Source organism: Cryptomeria japonica, chromosome 2 (genome assembly GCF_030272615.1).
Source record: "Cryptomeria japonica chromosome 2, Sugi_1.0, whole genome shotgun sequence".
Classification (NCBI taxonomy): domain Eukaryota; kingdom Viridiplantae; phylum Streptophyta; class Pinopsida; order Cupressales; family Cupressaceae; genus Cryptomeria; species Cryptomeria japonica.
The window spans coordinates 640,920,301-640,926,300 of record NC_081406.1 but is presented as its reverse complement, the minus strand read 5'-3'; positions in this window follow the sequence as shown (position 1 = coordinate 640,926,300).

The window sequence follows — 6,000 nt, the reverse complement described above, 5'->3', positions numbered from 1 at the left end:
ATACTTGTAGAAAAGATTTTCCTTAAAATCTAAAATAAAATCAGCAATACTCACTTCTCTTGAGACTAATTCGCATCTAGAACCTTCACCTCCACTCTTCAAAGTATTTTTCACTGTCTCGTATCTTTTTTTCTCAACATAATTATTTCCAAACTCGCGTTCGCTACCCTCATGAAAACACGAAACAAAATTTGACAACTCACTGCATTCTGAGCACTTTTCATTCAAGCAATCATTTCTATAGAAATAGCAGCCATCATCTCTAGGGCATAAAAATAGATCTTTCAAGTCTCTTGATGATCTTGGAAATAGCATTGCACCACACTCCTACAACGTCTCATTAGTATGCATCGTAGAATGAATATTACATAAAAGTTCATGGTACATTGAAAACTCCACATGGAACTTGCAATAATAGAATTGAGAGTGTCAAATAGATTTTTTGCAATAATAGAATTTCTCTCCATCTTGTTCATATGAATCTTCAATTTGTTTAGCAATGGTCTCATCTTTATCATCTTTAGCAATTGAACAAAGAGTTGGCATTGCTCGGTCAATGTCTTATTGCTAAAATTTTGGTTGAAAAGTTGTGTAGCCCACAACCAAACGGTTCTTGTTGACCTCTTCCCTTCAAGATTCGCAATAATGTTCTCATCGATTTCAAATAACCATTTTGGGGTTCTTGAAGGTCTTGGATTTGGAATTTGTCTTTCATCCATGAGAGGGTCTTCATTTCTAAAGTAATTAGGTGTTACATATGTTTCACTTGGTTGAGAAATTCCAACTTCAACGTTAAAGTTTTCCACATTTTCACCTCCTATGTCAAAATTTTCCACATGTTGAGCATTTTCATTATCACTTTCAACATTTTCAAAATTTTCAATATTTTCACTTTCAAAATCTACATTTTCATTTTCAATAACTTGTGGCAATTTTCAAATTCAATTTCCTCTTCAGTTGAAGTAACATTAGCAATATTTAACATACCTTGTCTTCTCCTCCTATGACATTCTCTATCTCTTTCTCTATACACTTCAATTTGTTCATTTGAAAGTTTTCTTTTGTGTTTAGACTTCCGACGACTACTACTCCCCATTTCCCTCCACACATGCTCCTTCGTGATTGACAATGTAAGTTTTCACTTTAAGAATCTCCCAAAAGCACAAATTTGTCTCTAGCTGTCTAAAAACCTGTGATCCTCGATAGAAAACAAAATATATGCAGACTGTGGGCCGTTGGAATCTACAGAATGGCCCACAAACCCTTTTTTTCTCGGTCATATGGTACAAAAATCGGATATCGGATTTTATCCTATATCCGATTTTAGTACAAAAAATTCCCGTTGCCGCCATTTATTTAGTAAACTGCCACATTGTAGAAATCTGATATCCGATTAAATCGGATATCGGATATTATTAGTCATATTTTAGAGAGAGGGAGAGAGAAGGAGAGGGAGAGAGGGAGAGAGGGAGAAAGAGAGAGAGAGAGAGAGAGAGAGAGAGAGAGAGAGAGAGAGAGAGAGAGAGAGAGAGAGAGAGGAGGAGAGGGAGGGAGAGAGAGAGAGGAGTCATGTGGTGTCGTTAGGGGTCATATGGTGTCGTAAGGGGTCATATGACCCCTATGGACCCCATATGACCTGTATGGACACCATATGACCCCTAATGACACCATATTGGGTCGGTTTGGGTCATATTGTGTCCTAAGGGGTCCTATGGTGTCCCAAGACACCACATGACCCCTATGGACACCCTATGAGTCCTAACGACACCATAGGACCCCTTAAGATACCAAATCATGTCGTTAGGGGTCATATTGTGTCCTACGACCCCGTAAGACACAATATGACCCCTAACGACATGATTTGGTGTCTTAAGGGGTCCTATGGTGTCGTTAGGGGTCATAGGGTGTCCATAGGGGTCATATGGTGTCCATAGGGGTCATATGGTGTCTTGGGACACCATAGGACCCCTTAGGACACCATATTGTGTCCTATAGGGGTCATATGGGGTCGTTAGGGGTCATATGGTGTCGTTAGGGGTCATATGGTGTCCTAAGAGGTCATAAGGGTTCATGGGACACCATATGACCCCTATGGACACCCTATGACCCCTAACGACACCATAAGACCCCTTAAGACACCAAATCATGTTGTTAGGGGTCATATTGTGTCCTACGACCTCGTAAGACACAATATGACCCCTAACGACATGATTTGGTGTCATTAGAGGTCATATGGTGTCCCATGAACCCTTATGACCTCTTGGGACACCATATGACCCCTAATGACACCATATTGGGTCGCTTTGGGTCATATTGTGTCCTAAGGGGTCATATTATGTTCTAAGGGGTCCTATGGTGACCCCTAACGACACCATATGACCCCTAACGACACCATAGGACCCATTAAGACACCAAATCATGTCGTTAGGGGTCATATTGTGTCCTACGACCCTGTAAGACACAATATGACCCCTAACGACATGATTTGGTGTCTTAAGGGGTCCTATGGTGTCGATAAGGGTCATATGGTGTCCATAGGGGTCCTATGGTGTCTTGGGACACCATAGGACCCCTTAGGACACAATATGACCCAAAGCAACCTAATATGGTGTCATTAGGGGTCATATGGTGTCCTAAGAGGTCATAAGGGTTCATGGGACACTATATGACCCCTATGGACACCCTATGACCCCTAACGACACCATAGTACCCCTTAAGACACCAAATCATGTCATAGGACACAATATGACCCCTAACGACATGATTTGGTGTCTTAAGGGGTCCTATGGTGTCGTTAGGGGTCATAGGGTGTCTTAAGGGGTGATACTATATTATATTATATTATATATAATATTGTATTATATAATATATTATTATATTATTATAATATAATATAATATAATAATATATTATATAATACGTATTATATAATATATATAATGTAATAATATATTATATAATATATTATTACATTATATATATTATATAATATAATAATATATTATATATTATATAATATGTAACATATAATATATTTTTTAAATTAAAATTACAAATAAAAATTGGATATCCGATTTGCATAGGTAATTACCAGGCCAAGGTGTACTGACACCCAAGCCAAGCAAAAAGTCAACATGGATTTTCGCATTTTTAAGTGAGTGAGGAAGGCTATTTTTTTCACATCGCCACTTTTTGGCCCCCCTTGATCCTGCACTAACCCATGTTCTTCCTTTTATTTACTGAAAACCAAAATATCATCAAAATAAACAATTACAAAAATAATGAAGAATGACTTCAACACCACATTCATCAATCTCATGAATGTAATTGAAATATTTGTGAAGTCAAATTGAATGACGGAATACTCATACGACCCGTCTGTCTTATCTTGATCTTCTACTCATCGCTTTGATCTTATTTGGTGATACCCAAATTTTTTAGATCATTTTTTATGAAGTATTCCTCTCCAGAAGTATTTCTCTCCACTCAGGAAATCCATCAAATCATCCATGTGGTATTGGGAAAATATATTTAATTGCTGATAACCCTTGAATCCGTACACATCTCCATCTTTCTTGGGTGCCAAAACTATTGGTATTATATTCTGGATTCAAAGTTTTTAACTGTTCTCTTTCATTGGCTTAGTAATGAGAAATGTTGAACATTGCTTTCCTTCCATTTACAGGAACAAATGTGCATGGGATTTAAAAGCTGAGACAATGAACTCAAGCATTGAAGCTCATTGGAAACAATGAAATAGCAAAAAATGCATTGTGAGGTTTCCCACAAAACAATAATTTCTAGCTATGTCTTCTATAAAAAGATTTCTTTCCCCGTATAATAATTTCCTTGTCTGAAATGGATTTCAATGGATTTTTAACTCGATATAATGAATAGATTGTCAAGACCATTTTGTAAGACAAACTATCAATTATTATACTTAGCGATGAGATTCCTTAGCTATTTTATTTAGAACTTCTATTCTTGGATTCTAACATCTTTCATCATGATTTGGAACTATTAATCCAGAACCACCATGTTTTCTTTTGTAAATAATATTGATTTCTCCTGCATGATGGAAACCAAAGTTAGCAGTTAGAATACAAGAAATAATGTCTGCAAATGAATGAAACCTCAAAACATGCACATTATGTGGAAAATTCATTCATTAACCCACCACTTTGTGCATTACGAAATGCATAGAAATCATGGTCGACATTTACAAGCTGCTCCAAGGTTCTTAATGAGTTATTGGTAGAATCTCAGAGTATTTTGTTTGAACAAACAAAATTTAGCAAGGAGGAAAAAAAAAATCAAATAGAAATTAGTGAAATATACAACAAATCTCCTAATTGTGGACGTATATCAAAGTGGAAAGTAAAGCTCACCCCATGTTGCATAAGTGAAAGATGAGTGAATATATAAAATCCAGATTCGACTACAACACTCAACAAAAACAAGTCATTTCTCAGGATAGCTTGATTACGTGTCCTTGCCAAATCATCTTCAAACTACTCACCACTAAAACACATTTCTTCCCCATCCTTTTTGCATGTTCAACCTACCTAGGTTAATGAATTATGTGTAGCACATAACTATAAGATTTATTTTTAGATCTGCAAATCATTTCACACAAATAGTTCAATTCATGCTCTCACTATAATTTGTAAGTATTTTAATTGAGAGGTTTCGTTTGTTGTGCAATAATGTAATTTTCCATCATACATATTAATGTTTGTTATTTAGATTTCCCTTCCCAAATCCTTCTGTACCTCAAAAGTTAAAAGCACATAACGTTGAGTCATTTTGAAGTTAGTAATCCACATAACACACTCTTAGGTTAAATTCAATTATGATCATTCAGTAGAGACAAGATTAAGCAATAAGTTATTTTAGGCTGAGTTTTGTTTATCTCTTACATGAGATATATGATTTTATTCTTTTGTCTAAACATTTTTATTATTAAACAAAACATATTTAATGTAAGTTTTTTTAATCAATCATTGTTTTCTTCATGTTCAATGGATATAATAATTAAAATTATTAGGATAAAATCTTATCGCTAGTCCTAACCTCAATTGAAACTTAATTGAATTCTAATACTAACTCAAATCTTAATTCAATCCTAATCTTAACAAACTCTAATTAAATACTAACCCTAACCCCAATACTTATCCTACAATAATAAGCCTAATCGCAACCTAACATTAACCTTCACCCTCACTTTAACCCTAACCCTAATCTAGATGTAATTGAACCCTTATGATAACCTAGCCCTAAAATTAAGCCTAACCATAACTAAACCATATCTTGAACTTGAACCCTAACCCTAAAGTAGCCTTAACGTTAAATCCAATCTGACCTTGACCCTATCCCTAATCTAAATATAATTGAACCCTATCCCTAAAACCATGGCTTATCCTTAAACCCTAACCCTATTTGAAGCCTAACACTAATTCTAACCATAAACATATTCTAATACTAACACTATTCCTAATTAAACCATAGCCCTAACACTAACCCTAACACTAATTCTAGTTGAAACCGAACCCTTACCCCAATTATTATCCTAGAAAGGTAACCCTAAATAAAAGATTTCCCTCTAATTGAACTCCAACCTTAACCCAATGGTAACCCTAACCATAATTGTGCTTGAACCATAATGCTAATTAAACTATAACTCAAACACTTAAACCAATTAGAACATAACTCTAACATTTAATCAAATCAAATACTAACCCTAAACCAAATTGAATTGTAACCCTAATGTTGAAAGGAATTGAACCCTAACCCTAAAGCTAATTTAACTGTAACATTAACCATGAATGAATTTGAACTATAACCCTAACTCAAAACAAAAATGAACCCTATCCATAAATCTAATTCTACCTGTTACCCTCCTCATTTTCCTGAGGCATTTTGTTCTCACATTATTTAAAAATAAAGAGTGTTTTATTTAGTTTGGCCTTGTGTAAGTCTTGGTTTTTCTTTTGTTGAAGT